This window comes from Sapajus apella, unplaced genomic scaffold (assembly GCF_009761245.1).
Source record: "Sapajus apella isolate SASKATOON/1434 unplaced genomic scaffold, GSC_monkey_1.0 scaffold77, whole genome shotgun sequence".
Classification (NCBI taxonomy): Eukaryota; Metazoa; Chordata; class Mammalia; order Primates; family Cebidae; genus Sapajus; species Sapajus apella.
The window spans coordinates 4115993-4132443 of record NW_022437017.1 but is presented as its reverse complement, the minus strand read 5'-3'; the positions used below and the strand labels follow the sequence as shown (position 1 = coordinate 4132443).

At 48.3% G+C, this 16451-nt stretch overlaps 1 protein-coding gene across 7 annotated transcripts in view; it reads left to right on the top strand.

Moving 5' to 3' along the window:
• Positions 1-16451, top strand: part of ARHGEF18 (Rho/Rac guanine nucleotide exchange factor 18) — a 118343-nt gene that overhangs the window by 35441 nt on the left and 66451 nt on the right. For 2 of the 7 annotated variants that reach the window (XM_032252046.1, XM_032252044.1), the window contains exon 1: positions 4534-4673. The exons of the other annotated variants lie outside the window; for them this stretch is intronic. The gene's annotated coding sequence lies outside the window, so the exon portion shown is untranslated. Of the gene's footprint in view, positions 1-4533; positions 4674-16451 lie in introns of those variants that run through there. 7 annotated transcript variants of the gene reach the window in all.

The following is a 16451-nucleotide window of genomic DNA, read 5'->3' as shown; positions in this document are numbered from 1 at the left end:
AGGACATCCCTGGAGATGTCAGTCTTCATCTTGGTAACAGTGACATCTCCAAAGTTACTACTTTTCACTTTCTCTTCTCTATTCTTTGAAAGCAAGTCATGACATCCAGGCCACCCTCAGGGTGGTGGGAATTAAGCTTCCTCCTAGAGACATAATTTGATTTTGATTTGCTGGACAATCCTTTGAGATGAAGAAAGATTTGAGTTTGTGTGTAAGAAATGATGTGGGACCGGGCGCGTTAGCTCACGCCTGTCATCTCAGTGCTTTGGGAGCCTGAGGCAGGAGGAGCCCTTGAGCTCAGGGGTCTGAGACCAGCCTGGGCAACATAGTGAGACCTTCATCTCTACAAAAAAATGTTTAAAAGTTAGCCAGGTGTGGTGGCACTCACCTATAATACTAGCTACTCGGGAGGCTGAGATGGGCATTGCTTGAGCCCAGGGGTTCAAGGCTACGGTGAACTATGATCTGCCACTGCCCTCTGGCTGGGCCACAGAGTGAGACCCTGTCCCTAAAAAGAAAAAATAAATGATGTGGGTAAAGGCCGGGTGTGGTGTCTCACACCTGTAATCCCAGCACTTTGGGAGACCAAAGGTGGGCGGATCACTTGAGTTCAGGAGTTTGAGACCAGCCTGTCCAACGTGGTTAAACCCTGTCTCCACTAGAAACACAAAACAATTAGCAGGGCATGGTGGTGCACACCTGTAATTCCAAGCTACTTGGGAAGCTAAGGTGGGAGGATCCCTTGGACCCAAGAGGCAGAGGTTGCCGTGAGCTAAGATCACGCCACTCTACTGCAGCCTGGGCAACAGAGCAAGACTCCATCTAAAAAAAAAAAAAGATGATGTACGTAGCACTTGGCTGGTACATACGGGCAATGGTATCTTGTATCGTAATCATCATCCTCCTTTTTTTTTCTTTTTTTTTTTTTCCGAGGGGGGAAGGAGGAGAGAAGGGAGGGGAAGGGAAGGAAGGAGGAGCCATCATCCTCTTTATTATTTTTTGTTATTGTCATCTAACAATAACAAAATATAATTTTGCCAAGAAGAGGTAAAGCTAACATTTAAATCACAGACCCTTGCCTCCGCAAAACTGCAAAAATAAAAATAGCAGGGCACGGTGGCTCATGCCTATAATTCCAGCACTTTGGGGGACTAAGTCAGGTGAATCACTTGAGGTCAGGAGTTCGAGAACAGCCTGACCAACATGGAGAAACCCCATCCCTACTAAAAATACAAAATTAGCCAGGTATGGTGGCGCATGCCTATAATCCCAGCTACTCCGGAGGCTGAAGCAGGAGAATGGCGTGAACCTGGGAGGTGGAGGTTGCAGTGAGCCAAGATTGCACCATTGCACCAGCCTGGGCAACAAGAGCAAAACTCCATCTCAACAATAATAATAATAATAATTAATGAATAAAATAAACCAGAGACCCTAACTCTGTTCTCTGACCACAACCCCCTCCCTACCTGTGTCAGGAGGCACGCAGGGGCCAGAACACCTGTGTCTTGTTCCTAGTAGGCTGAGAAAGGCCCTCCCAAGGTATAACTTGCCACATGCCTACCTGCTTTCAAAGGTATTCAGAGCCAGAAGTGACTGGGCAACAGAGCAAGGTTCCGTCTCAAAAAAAAAAAAAAATCCCATGGAGGAAACAGCCTCACAGTAAGTTAAACAAACAGAACAGAGAATGAATCACACTGCAGGTAATTAGAAAAGGTGGGTCTCCAGGATAAAGTCGGGATGCTTTTCAGAGAACAGACAACACATACCATGCCAGACAGTCCTGTTCCTGGCCTCGACCTTTGAGGCTCTTTATGATTCGACCCCACCTATCCCTCCACGTTTCTCTCCCACTGCTCAGGATCCCCAGACTCCACAGTCCAGCCACCCTGAAGTCTCATAGCTGTTCATACTACCTTGCTCATCCAGCACTGTTCCTGGAACTCCCTCTCCCACCTAACTCTTACTCATCCTTTTAAGACAAAGCACAGGCCCACTTCCTCCAGGAAGTCTGAATTAGGCCGGATGAGTGTCTGAATGTCTCTTAGCCCAGTTGCTCTCAGACAAGGAAACATCTGGTGGCATTTTTTTTCAGGACCAGGGGAGCCACTGGCATCTACTAGATAGAGGCCAGGGATGCTGCCCAACACCCTCCAATGCATAGGAGAACACCCCTGCCACCACCACTGAGAATTATCCAGCCCTAATTGTTGAAAGTGCCAAGACTGAGAAAATCCTGCTCTGGGCCTAAGCTCTCCGTGTCTCCTTAGTTCTTAGAGCCCCTGGCCCATGATAAAGACTCATAAATGAGGCCGGGCATGGTGGCCCATGCCTGTAATCCCAGCACTTTGGGAGGCTGAGGTGGGCCGATCACCTGAGGTCAGGAGTTTTAGACCAGCCTGGCCAACATGGTGAAACCCCGACTACTAAAAAACATACAAAAATTAGCCAGTCTTGGTGGCCCACACCTGTAATCCAAGCTACTCGGGAGGCTGAGGCAGGAGGATTGCTTGAACACAGGAGGTGGAGGCTGCAGTGAGCCAAGATGGTGCCACTGCACTGCAGCCTGGGCGACAGAGCAAGACTCTGTCTCAAAAAAAGAAAAGAAAAAAGAAATAAGAGTCATGCCTCTAAGTCCAAAAGCCATAGCTACTCAGATACTCAGAGAAGGAACAGCTACCCATCCATCATAATGAAATTATGTAATTCCATAACCCCATGTTGGGGTGTCTGACCTCAGCTGCAGTAGGGTGCCTGATGAATTACTTCATGCATTTCTGGGACATCCAATTCCCTGAACATATTCCCTTCCTCTGGACCATGAAGGTTGGACTTAAGCTGAAGTCTGGTCCATTTGGGGACACCACCCCCACCCCAGCTTCTGAACGGGGGACTCTCAACAACATGTTGTGCATGTTTTGAAGTGATTTGGTTTGGGGAAATCTTTTTTCTAAAAGAGAGACAGGGTCATGCTAGGTTTCCCAGGCTGGTCTCAAACTCCTGAACTCAAGCAATCCTCCCTCCTCGGACTCCCAAAGTGTTAGGATTACAGGTATGAGCCATCTCGCCTGGCCATGGAGAGATCTTCTGGGCCTGTCTGACCAGTCAACCTTGATGAGAGCTGCTCTGCTTGACTCCTGGTTACTGTTCAACTGCCTCCCCTGTGGGAGACTTGGATTAGACAGGCAGCCTCAAGGCTGGGGTGTCTGATGGCAATTGAGAGGCTGCTGGTGCTCGGGGCAGCATCTGGCCTGTCTACATCTCCAAATAGCATCTGTGTGGAAGTGAATGTGTTTCAGACTCTCAGCACCTGTTTGAGGGTATCTGACAGCATCTGTATTGGGGGTACCTAGTATGTGTTTGGGAGTCACTGCTGGACCTATGTGGAGTGTCTGACATATTTTGGGGGTGCCTGGAAGCCTGTTTTGCATATCTGATGGCAGATGGTATCTGTGTTTAGGGGATCTAATGGGTACGTATGTTTTGGTGTCTGAGACCACTGGAGAGGTATATGATTCGTTTTTCCCAGACCCGCCTGTCTGAAGTCTATGCCGCCTCTTTTCGTTGTTGTTGTTGTTGTTTTAAGACAAGGTCTTACTCTGTTGCCCAGGCTGGAGTGCAGTGGCATGATCACAGCTCACTGCAGCCTGGACCTCCCAGGCTCAAGTCATCCTCCCACCTCAGCCTCTGGAGGAGTTGGGACACAGGCAGGTGCGATTACGCTTGGCTCATTTTAAAAATGATTTGTAGAGATGGGGTCTTGCTATGTTGCCCAGACTGGTCGTCCTGAACTCCTGGGCTGAAGTGATCCTCCTGCCTCTGCCTGATTCGGCCTCTTTTTCTCAGGTGAGGGACCCTGCTCTCTGCATTTCTTGGACTCTCCTCGCTAAGACTCCCCATCACCGGGGGTGCCTGCCTTAGGTACTCGCAATCCCAACACCCCCCCAGGAGCCCACTGACAACTCCTCCAAACATCCGTTGATTCCTCCAAAACACTCCTAGCTCCACTGTCCTTCCTCGGGGTCCCCCTGATCCCACTGTCCTCGCTTAGCGTCCCCCCAACCCCGCTGTCCTTCCTGGGGGTCCCCCCAACCCAGCTGTCCTCCCTTAGGGTCCCCCTAACTGTACTGTACCCCCCCTTGAAATCTCCCAACCCGCTGTTCTCCTCAGGACTCCCTCCCCAGCCCCGCTAATCACCCAGGCTTCCGTTAACCCCACAAAACCCCCAGTTAACCCTGCTGCTCTTCTTCTGGATCCCTTCAACCTCGCTGTCCCCTCAGAACCCCCAACCCTACTGATAGCCAGGCTCGCATGGATCGCCCTCAAAAAGCGCCCCCAACCCCGCTGACCCGCCCCTCAAAGGAGGGGCACCGGCACCCCTGCCGCGAGCACCGTCCAGCTTCGGTGCCCGCGCCCCCTTCCAGGGGGAGCCGACGCCCACTCCTAGGTCCCCGGGAGCGCCCCGCCCTCGAGGCCGCGCCTCCTTCCGGGTCACGCCCGCTGGCCCGCCTCCGAGGCGGGGTCGCGCATGCGCCGCTCCCCCTGCGCGGCTTCCCGCTTCCGGCTCCCGGCCGCAGGCGACTGTGGATCCAGGGAGGCCGGGCGGAGGCGGCTGAGGCGGCTGCGAGAGTGGCAGACCAGCGGGCGGAGAGCGGCCTGCGGGCTATCCGGCCGAGGTGAGGGCGGCGGCGGCCGGGCGGTCCCAAGGAAAACGGGGCTCAGGAAGGCGCCCTCGTTCTCTTCAGGGGGTAGCCTGTGGCGCCGGACCCCCGGGGGTGCCTCGGGCCTCCTGCCGGCTCCTGGGGGACTCCTCCAGGCAGGCAAACAGGTGCTGTGGTTCAGGCTGCTCCTTCAATGCATGGAGGCTCTAGGCGGCGATTGCAGGGTGCAGAGTTGTAGACGATGCCCGCCGGCTCCGTCCGAGCCCCAGCCAGCCCTGGGGTGCTGCGGCTTATCCTGCTCCGGGAGAGGAGAGGAGAGGCCACTCGCGCCCCAGGAGCGCCCGGGGCAGAACCAGGGATGGAGTGGAACCCACCACAATACTCAGCACCGTCATATTTCAGGCCTCCCGGGAGAACCCTCACACCCCGGAGCAGACAGCCCTCTTTGGCCGGGAGCGTTTGGGTGCAAAACCATGAGAACTATCTGTGACTTGGGTTTTAGTTTCTTTCTTGTGTAAGAGCTCAGCTGGTGCTTTGATTGCGGACAGGAACGAGCAGCTCTCCCCTGGTCAAGGAAAATCAAGCTTTTCCTTGCATGATTCGTTTTTACATTTTTAAATTTCAACTTTTATTTTAGATTCTGGGGGGACATGTGCAGGTGTGTTACCTGGATCTATTGCGTGATGCTGAGGTTTGGGGTGCGATTGATCTCGTCCCCCAGGTACTGAGCATAGTACCCAATAGTTAGTGTTTCAACCCTTGCCCTGCTTTCTCCCTCCCCAGTAGTAGAGCCCAGTTTCTGTTGCCTTCTTTGTGTCCATGAGTACCCAAGGTTTAGCTACACTTACAAGCGTGAAAGTGCGGTATTTGATTTTCTGTTCCTGTGTTAATTCGACTGGCCCTTGAGTGTTTTGCTGTAGCTATCTGCCCCTTATCTCTTGCTTTATGGAGATTAAAGCCTGGACCACAGGGTTCAAAACATTTACCTCGGAAGCAAAGCGGCCAACACAACTTTTCCCCCTTTGCCTTGTTTTCGCGGAGATGAAACTCCAGCCAGTAGCTTGGAAGGGCCCCATTCTCTTCCTGTTGACAAGAGAGAGAGTTCAGGACAGTGTGGTCAGCCCATTGGTCAAGGGATAAGTTTGACAGGTGTCCGAGTGAATGATTAATCCTCGAGCTATAAGAAGTGTGAGGAGCGGCGGGCGCAGTGGCTCATGCCTGTAATCCCAGCACTTTGGGAGGCCGAGGCAGGTGGGTCACCTGAGGTCGGGAGTTCGAGACCAGCCTGACCAACACGGAGAAACTCGTCTCTACTAAAAATACAAGTTAGCTGGGCATAGTGGCACATGCCTGTAGTCCCAGCTACTTGGGAGGCTGAGGCAGGAGAATCGCCTGAACCCGGGAGGCAGAGGTTGTAGTGAACTGAGATCAGGCCATTGCACTCCAGCCTGGGCAACAAGAGCAAAACTCCATCTCAAAAAGAAAAAAAAAAAAAAAAAAAAGAAGTGTAAGGAGCACAGGCTTGAGGTCAGATCTGAACTGGTTTCTGGTACCAGTTCCACCACCTGCTAGCTGTGTAACTTCACTAAGTGTCCGTCTTCCCATCTTTAAAATGGGAATAAGGGTTGGTTGGAGTTTCTATGAGATAATCTGTGTAAGGTGCATAGCAGAAGCATCTGGCATATGGCAACCTTTCCATCAGGGTTACATGCCCTTTGCATATGTGAATGCTCCCAGGCCTGCAGGTTTGGGTTAACATTCCAAATAATAAAGAGTTTGGAAAATCTGAGCATCTCAGATGTTTTTTGGACCAGGTCATGGTTTACGCTTCATCAGTAGTTTGCTATTTCTGTAGGTCAACAAGCCCTTCTGAGAAAAAAAAAAAAAGAAAGAAAGATGTTTGTTCTGGAGCAAAAAAGACCAAACAGCCAGAAGGCATGATACATTTCATTCTTGTAAACGTTACTTTGTTTTCATTTTGGATAGCTTGTTTCACTTTTGTTTTCTTTTGAAATTAGTGTGTGATTTTACTTAAAAAAATTTTTTTTTTCTTTTTAGAGACAGGGTCTTGCTCTGTTGCCTAGACTGGAATGCAATAGCACAATCATAGCTCACGACAGCCTGGGACTGCTGGGCTCAAATAATCCTCCTGCCACAAACTCCCAAATAGCTGGGTCTACAGGCACACGCCTCCATGTCTGGCTAATTTTTAAAAATTTTTTGTAGGGTTTCACTATGTTGCCCAGGCTGGTCTTGAACTCCTGGGCTCAGGTGATCCTCCCACCTTGGCCTCCCAAAGTGCTAGGATTACAGACGTGACCTGCTGCAGCCTACGGTTTTTGTTTTTTTCAATTGACACATAACAGTGTATGTATTTATCACATACGACATGATGTATTCTTGAAAAATGCAAGAGGAGTGGATGTTATAAGTACTCTCACCACAAAAATGAGAACTACGTGAACTGCTGCATTTGTTAGTAGGCTAGATTTACCCATGTCGTGGTGTATATATACTTCAAAGTGTATTTCATTTTTCTTTTTCTTTTTTTTTTTTTTTGAGACAGGGTTTCACTCTGGCACCCAGGCTGGAGTGCAGTGCCATGATCTTGGCTCACTACAACCTCCACCTTCTGGGTTTAGGTGATTCTCTTGCCTCAGCCTCCCAAGTAGCTGGGATTACAGCCATGTGCCACCATGCCTGGCTAATTTTTTGTACTTTTAGTAGAGACACGGTTTCGCCATGTTGGCCAGGCTAGTCTCGAACCCCTGACTTCAGGTAATCTGCCCACCTCATCCTCCAAGAGTGCTGGGATTATACCCATGAACTACTGTGCCCGACCATATTTCATTTTAAATGGCATACCTTAAAGAAGCAGAAAAGAGATGGGGCGCCATTCCTCATGTCTGTAATCCCAACACCCTGGGCAGATCACTTGAGGCCAGAAGTTCAAGACCAGCCTGGCCAACAGGGTGAAACCCCATCTTGACTAAAAAACATAAAAAGTAGCTGGTGTGATGGCGCACGCCTGTAATCCCAGCTACTCGGGAGGCCGAGGCAGGAGACTCACTTGGACCCAGGAAGCGGAGGTTGCAGTGAGCCGAGATGTGCACCACTGCAGTCCAGCCCGGGCGGCAGAGCAAGACTCTATCTCGAAAGCAAAAAAGAAAAAAGAAAAAAAGAAAAGAAATTCCTTGATTCTTTCTCTCCTTTTTGCTTAAATCGACTTGAGAACGTCCCCACTTTGAAAGGGGAAGTGGCACATACATTATTTCTGGCATAGCTGTGGTATAATTTTCATTCTTGTCACACGGTAGCAATTACAGCTTCAAGGCCATTGCCCTCTGTCGGCCAGGCCCGTGGTGACTGGCTGCGCCTCCCTGGGTGTTTACCTACCACATGTTTAACATAGTTCTGATCCAGTGTCAAGGTCGCCTTCATTCTCACTCATCCTGGGTCATGTTTCCATCTTTTGAAACTCTATGACTTTCAAAACATTTTTGCTGCTAGCTCTCTGAAAATAATTTAAAAGCCGAGACACCTTATATTAGGTCCAGCCGATCACTGTTTCTCTGTTATTTGTTAGGTAAACTTTACTTGCCCCCTGAGATGGTCAAGAGCTACCGTGTTTTGAAAACCCTCTCTCTATGTGCAAAACAGTGCCTGTGGAAGCAGCTGCCTGGAGGAATTTTTTTGGAGGAGGACTGTGGCTGGTCGGGCAAGGGAGGGAAACTGGGTAAAATAATGTTCTCTGAGAACTTTCACTGACAGCAGTTGTTTTCATTTTTATGATGCAAATTAAGTTGCATGTCAACTAAATTAAGTTTGCTTGCTTCTCTGCTGTTGTCGGCGATAGATTCATAGTTTCAACTGAGGATAGAGTTGTATTCTGGTCATGTTCAATATGTTCAAAGTAGTAGATACACTGATTTTCTTTTTCTTTCTTTCTTTTTTCTTCTTTTTTTTTTTTTTTTTTTGAGGTAGTTTCATTCTATCACTCTGGCTGGAGAGCGTGGTGGATCACAGCTCACTACAGCCTCTACCTCCTAGGCTCAAGCAGGGTAAGGAGCTAGGACTACAGGCACATACCACCACGCCCAACTAATTTTTGTATTTTTGTGTGTGTGTTAGAGACAGGGTTGTCCAGGCTGGTCTCAAACTCCTGGGCTCAAGCGATTCTCCTACCTTGGTCTCCCAAAGTGTTGGGATTATAGGTGTGAGCCACCGTGAACGGCTTGATACCCTGATTTATGGTTATATATATGTATGTGTATGTGCATGTATATTTATATGTATATATATATATTCTAAAGATTTCACTAATAGCACACATTTAACACATTGTGGATGGTTACATTTTAAATTCATGTCACCTTTTAAATATAATATAGCAGCTTTATTGAAATATAATTAGCAGAGCATAAAATTCACCTTTTAAAGCGTGTCATTCAGTGTGTTTTAGTATATTCACAGAGTTAAGCAACTGTCATCAGTATTTAATTCCAGGACATCTTATCATTATTTGTTTAAAGAGATAGGGTCTTGCTGTGTTGTCCAGGCTAAATTCAAATTCCTGCGTTCAGATGCTCCTCCTGCCTCAGCCTCCTGAGTAACTGGGACTACAAGTGTCGGCCACCATGCCTGGCTCAGGTCATCATCCTTATGGGTTGGTTTCAGGAGGAGAGAAAGTGGAAAGACGGAGTTGGTCTGGAGAAAGTCTCAGATCGAAAATGAAAACAAAAATTGGCTGGGCACAGCAGCTCACACCTGTAATCCCAATACTTTGGGAGGCTGAGGCAGGAGGACTATTTGAGGCCAGGAGTTCAAGACCAGCCTAGGTAACATACCAAGAATCCCATCTCTACAAAAAATTTTAAAACTAGCCAGGTATCATGGCTCACACCTGTGGTTCCAGCTACTTAGGAGGCTGAGATGGGAGGATCTCTTGAGCCTGGGAGGTCAAGGCTGCAGAGAGCTGTGATCACACCATTGCACTCCAGCCTGGGCCACAGAGGAAGACCTTATCTCTAAATAAATAAATAAATATTTTAAAATGAAAAGGAGTCCTGAGCAGGTGCTCTCTCACTGCAGTGTCGGATGGAAGGAGGGAAGGACCATGTCAAATTACTTGGCAGGCATCTAGCATCATCTTGCATACAGGGATATCCCAGTTAAGCGCCGTGTATAGATATCTCTAATTTGCCGAGGTTCATTTGAAGAACAAAATTGAATTTAGAAACAAGAGTAGGTTGGGAAGTTATCCACAGTAGGGATTACCGGACTCAACAGTCCCCTTATCCAGGATGAAATGGATAGTGATGGACCAGATAGAATGTAGAACAAAGGATTTCAGCATCGTTGGGTGCTGGAGGCAGCAAGGGGGTCAGCTCTGTGGCGCTGATAATGCCGGGTAGTGGTGACCAATGGTGTGTCCATGTGACCCTTCATGATGTCCACTTGGGGACCAGTGAGGTTTTGTTTTTGAGTTAGGGTCTTGCTGGATTGCCCAGGCTGGAGTGCAGTGTCATGATCATAGCCCACTGCAGCCTCAACCTCCTGGGCTCAAGTGATCCTCCCACCTCAGCCTCCCAAATAGCTGGAACCACAGGTGTAAGCCATCACGCCTGACTCATTTCTTTTATTTTTTGGAGAGACAGGGGTCTTACCATCTTGCCCAGGCTGGTCTTGAACTCCTGTGCTCAAGCGATTGGCCTGCCTTGGCTTCCCAAAGTGCTGTGATTACAGACATGAGCCATAGTACCCGTCCCTAAGAGAGATGGGAAGAAGGAAAATTTGGGACCCTCATACACTGCTGGTGGGAATATACGTTGGTGCAGCTGCCTTGAGAAACAGGCAGTTCCTCAAAAGCTTAACATAGGACCCAGCAATTCTGTTCCCCAGTAGATGCCTGAGAGAAATGAAAACACAGGCCTACACAAAAACTTGCACAGAAATGTTCACAGTAGCATTATTCCAAATAGCCAGAAAGCAGAGACAACCTAAATGTCCATCTGCTGAGGAATGGATACATAAAATGTGGTCCCACCATACTGTGGAATAGTACTTGGCCATAAAAAAGAAGTTCTGATGCACAGATAAACCTAGAAAAAAACATGCTCAGTGAAAGAAGCCAGTCCCCAAAGGCTACCTGTTGTATGATTCCATTTATATGAAATGTATACAACAACGGAATCCACAGGGACATAAAGTGGATTCATTGTTTCCAGGGGCTGGGGATAGCGGAGTGGGGAGTGGTGCCCAAGGGAACGGGGTTTCTTTTTGGGGTGATGAAGGCATTCTAAAATTGATTGTAGGCCACGCGCAGTGGCTCACGCCTGTAATCCCAGCACTTTGGGAGGCTGAGGTGGGTGGATCACAAGGTCAGGAGTTTGAGAATAGCCTAGCCAACATAGTGAAACCCTGTCTGTACTAAAAATACAAAAATTATCTGAGCATGGTGGCGTGTGCCTCTAATCCCAGCTACTCAGGAGGCCGAGGCAGGAAAATTGCTTGTACCCAGGAGGCGGAGGTTGCAGTGAGCTGAGATCCTGCCACTGCATTCCAGCCTGGGCAACAGATCAAGACTTCGTCTCAAAATAAATAAATAAAAGTAAAATAAAGTAGATTGTGATGCTAGATGGACAACTCTGTGAATATACTAAGAACTATTGAGTCGGGCGCTTTCAAAGGGTGAATTGTGTGGTATGAGAATTCTATGTCAATAAAGCAGTTACAAAGAGAGGAAGAGATGGGATAAGAACTGGAAGCACAGCCGGGCACGGTGGCTCAAGCCTGTAATCCCAGCACTTTGGGAGGCCGAGGCGGGTGGATCACGAGGTCAAGAGATCAAGACCATCCTGGTCAACATGGTGAAACCCCGTCTCTACTAAAAATACAAAACATTAGCTGGGCATGGTGGTGCGTGCCTGTAATCCCAGCTACTCAGGAGGCTGAGGCAGGAGAATTGCCTGAACCCAGGAGGCGGAGGTTGCGGTGAGCCGAGATCGCGCCATTGCACTCCAGCCTGGGTAACATGAGTGAAACTCCGTCTCAAAAAAAAAAAAAAAAAAAAAAAAAGAACTGGAAGCACAGTGGCAATGGGACAGAATTTTAAGTTACGGTTTGAGACTGAGTAGCAGGAAGGCTGGGGGCAAAGCTAAGAGAACCCTAAAGGAAAGGGGACCAGCTCGTCCTGTAAGTGGTGTGGGGCTAGGTTATTGACATTCATCGATTACCTAATGCACAGGAGGATGGCAGCATGCCCACCTGCTGGTCCCTGCCATGTAGGACCACGTAGGAGAAGGTTACAAATTGTATCTGTGCCATCCAGTATGTGAGATGAGAGCCTCGAGGCAGATAGAGCCCAGACATTACCCGGAAAGCCCTCTTGGTCAGCTGCTGCTATTTAAAATTGTGATCATGTAGTTCACATACCATAAAATTCACCCTTTTACAGTGTACAATTCAATGTTTTGTTTTGTTTTGTTTTCCAGAGTCTCGCTCTGGCACCCAGGCTGGGTGGAGTGCAGTGGCACAATCTAGGCTTACTGCAACCTCCGCCTCCCGGGTTCAAGCGATTCTCTGCGTCAGCCTCCCAGTAGCTGGGATGACAGGTGCCCACCACCACGCCCAGCTAGTTTTTGTATTTTTAGTAGAAATGGGGTTTCACCATGTTGGTCAGGCTGGTCTTGAACTCTTGACCTCAGGTGATCCCCCTGCCTTGGCTTCCCAAAGTGCTAGGATTACAGGCGTGAGCCACCACACCCAGCCTATTCAATGGTTTTACTATGTTCACAGAGTCATGCAGCTGTCACCACTATTTAATTCAGAACATTCTCATCACCCCATAAGAAAAGCCCACACCCTTAGCTTTCACTGCCCATTCCCCTATCCTCCCAGCCCCCAGCAGCCACAACCCTATTTTCTGTCTCTAGATCTGTCTATTCTAGACTTCATGTCAGTGGAATCTGACAGTATAGTTGATGTATTCATGTGGCTTCTTTTACTTAGCATAACGATTACAAGCTTCATTCACACTGTTTCCTAAAATTAGCTTTTTCTATCTTTCTTTTTGAGATGGCCTCGCTCTGTTGCCCAGGCTGGAGCAATCATAGCTCACTGAAGCCTCGACCTCCTGGGCTCAAGTGATCCTCGCACCTCATCCTCCTGAGTAGCTGGCACTACAGGTGTGCGCCACCGTGCCCAGCTAATTTTTTTTTTTATTTTTAAAGATGAAGCCTTGCTGTGTTGCCGAGGCTGGTCTTGAACTCCTGGGCTCAAGAGATCCTCCTGCTGGGTGTGGTGGCTCACACCTGTAATCCCAACACTATGGGAGGCCAAGGCGGGTAGATCACCTGAGGTCGGGAGTTCGAGACCAGCCTGACCAACATGGTGAAACTCCCATCTCAACTAAAAATACAAAAATTAACCAGGCATGGTGACTGGCACCTGTAATCCCAGCTTCTGGGGAGGCTGTGACAGGAGAATTGCCTGAACCTGGGAGACAGTGGAGGTTGCAGTCAACCGAGACTGAGCCACAGCACTCCATCCTGGGCGAAAGGGGGAGCCCATCTCAAAAAAAAAAAAAAAAAAGAGAGAGAGAGAGAGATCCTCCTGCCTCAGCCTCGCAGAGTGCTGAGATTACAGGTGTGAGCCACTGTACCTGGCCTAGTTACTTGTAATCTGTAAGAAGAAATTTGAAAGAATAGTAAGGGGCACCTTGCCAGAGGCAGGTACGGGCTGACCTGGGGCCATTTCACTCAATTGACCTGATCTTGTGTGCTGACTGTTGATCCCTTCCCTGTCCTGGCTCTAGAGAGCCAGTTAGATGCTCGAGGGGCTTCTTGTACTGGGCTCTCTGTTGTCCTGTAAATACAAACTGATCTGGACAACTGTTGTCAAGTCACAAAAAGCAGAAACAGAGGTAGGTAGAAACCCAAAGGCCTTTTAGATAGATCATGGAGCTAATCCAACCTGAACATTCCCAGTCCTGGAGTATTTTAGCATGAGGGTAGCTTTCTGTTGTCCTGGAAGGTTTGCCCGATGGTGGGGCCTGAAGACAGGGGCTTCTAGGACTTTTTTTTTTTTTGGGACAGTCTTGCTCTGTCACTCAGGCTAGAGTGCAATGGTGTGATCTTGGTTCACTGCAACCTCAGCCTCCTGAGATCAAGAAATTCTCTGCCTCAACCTCACAAGTAGCTGGGATTACAGGCACCTGCCACCATGCCCAGCTAATTTTTGTATTTTTGGTAGAGACGGGGTTTCACCATGTTGGCCAGGCTGGTCTCGAACTCCTGACCTCGTGATCTACCTGCCTCAGCCTCCCAAAGTGCTGGGATTACAGGCGTTAGCCACTGCGCCTGCTGGCCGCCTCTAGTATTCTCTTGTAGCTCCTTCAGATGGGTGCATTTTGTTTTGACCAAAAACAGAACATTTTGTACCATGACCCAATGGTTATACATACAATAATAGGATGCAATGTTACCAAACAGTACTCATCTTTATTGTGTGCGACAGACTTGGATGCTTTATTTTTATTTTATTTTATTTTATTTTATTTTATTTGAGGTGGAGTCTCACTCTTTCACTCAGGCTAGAGTGCAGTGGTGCAATCTTGGCTCACTGCAACCTCTGTCTACTGGGTTCAAGTGATTCTCCTGCCTCAGCCTCCCCAGTAGCTGGGATAATAGGTGCCCACCACTATGCCTGGCTAATTTGTTGTATTTTTAGTAGAGACGGGGTTTCACCATGTTGGCCGGCTGGTCTCAAACTCCTGACTTCAGGTGATTTGCCAGGGTTGGCCTCCCGAAATGCTGGAATTACAGGCGTGAGCCACCGTGCCCGGCCTTCTCAGATGTGTTCTATCATTCTGTCTCTCTCCCTTTTTTTTTGTAGAGAGGGAGTCTCACTGTGTTGCCCAGACTAGTCTGGCACTCCTGGGCTCAAGCGATCCTCCCACCGTGCTGGGATTCCAGGTGTGAGCCACCGTGCCCAGCCTCCACTCTGTTGTTTTCTGTTTTATTTTTCGGAAATAAAATGTTTTTTATGACTTACTAATGGGTCACAGTTCACAGTGTCAGAGCCACCGTGCCACAGAGGAGGAAAATGTGTAGAAAAGTTGAAGCCCTTCAGAGTACAGTTCACAGCTCTGACTTTCTAAGAACAATATACCTTCCCCAGGGCTGCCGTAGCAAATTACCTCAAACGTGGCAGCTGAAAGTGACATGAATGCATTCTCTCACAGCTCTGGAGAAGTCTGAAATGAAGGTTTCTGCAGGGGTCCTCTCAAGTCGCTAGGATACAATTCTTCTTTGCCTCTTCCAACTTCTAAAAAGTGGCCCCAGAGATTCCCTGGCTCATAGCCACGTCATTCCACACCCTCCGTAGTCACATGGCCTTCACCTGTGTGTATGTTTCCTGTCTGTATCTTTGTCTCTAAACCCCCCTCTCCCTTCTCTACACAGACACTAGCCATAGGCTCTAGGGCCCACCCTAAGTCGAAATCTTATCCTGAGATCCTTAACTAATGACCTCTGCCCAGGCTGTTTTTCCAAATAAGTCCACATTCCAAGGTTCTAGGTGGACATGAATTTTGGTGGGACACTGTTCAACCCACTTCAGGAACCTCCTGTTTCTAACGATTTGTAAAGAACAAGCTTGTTTTGTTTTAGTTTTAGTTTTTGAAACAGGGTCTTGTTCTGTTGCCGAGCCTGGAGTGCAGTGATACAATCAGAGCCTGCTACAGCCTCTACCTACCAGGCTCAAGCCATCCTCCTGCCGCAGCATTCTGAGTAGCTGGGACCACAGTCATACACCACCACCCCTGGCTAATTATATATTTTTAATGCTATTTTTTGTAGAAATGGGGTTTCACCATGTTCCCCAAGCTGGTCTTAAACTCTTGAGCTCAAGCGATCCTCCTGCCTCAGCCTCCCAAAACACTGGGATTCCAGGTGTGAGCCGCCATTCCCAGCCTAGAACAAGTTTACAAGTTATTGGTACTCATTTCTTAGGCTTTTTACAACACAGCGATTTTCCAATATTTTGAAGTTAAAGTAAGTGTAGCACTTGGGCTCACTCTTTAGAACCAGTTAATTGAAGAGAGGAAAGAGGAGGTCTTCAGGAGAACTCCAGATTTTTTTTTTTTTTTTTTGTTATTGAGATGGAGTCTCATTCCGTTGTCCAGGCTGGAATGCAGTGGCTCAATCTCAGCTCACTGCAACCTCCACCTCCCAGGTTCAAGCGATTCTCTTGCCTCAGCCTCCTAGGTAGCTGGGACTACAGGCACCTGCCACCATGCTTGGCTGATTTTTTTTGTATTTTTAGTAGAGACGGGGTTTTGCCATGTTGGCCAGGCTGGTCTCGAACTCCTGACCTCAGGTGATCCACCCACCTCGGCTTCCCAAAGTGCTGGGATTACAGGTGTGAGCCACCACACCTGGCCTCCAGATTCTTTTTGGAAAGCTTCTAAATCTGAATTCTCTGTGAATATAATTTGCCAAAAAGTATGAGTAGGAACCTGATATTACAGTTTGTCAAATGTCTGCCCATGTACCTGTACTCCATATAATCTCTTCCTTCCCCTACATTCAAATACCACCTTCATCAAACACAAAAGTTTTATAGATTCAGAGACCGGGGGAAAAAAAGCCGTACCATTTGCCTACTCCTGCACCTAGCTTACGAGCTGACCTTGAGACACAGAACATGTTAAAATATATTCAGGCTCACACCACTGCAATTCTAAAATGAATACTAATGAAGGTCTTTGTAAGGTTCTGGAATTTTCCTAGC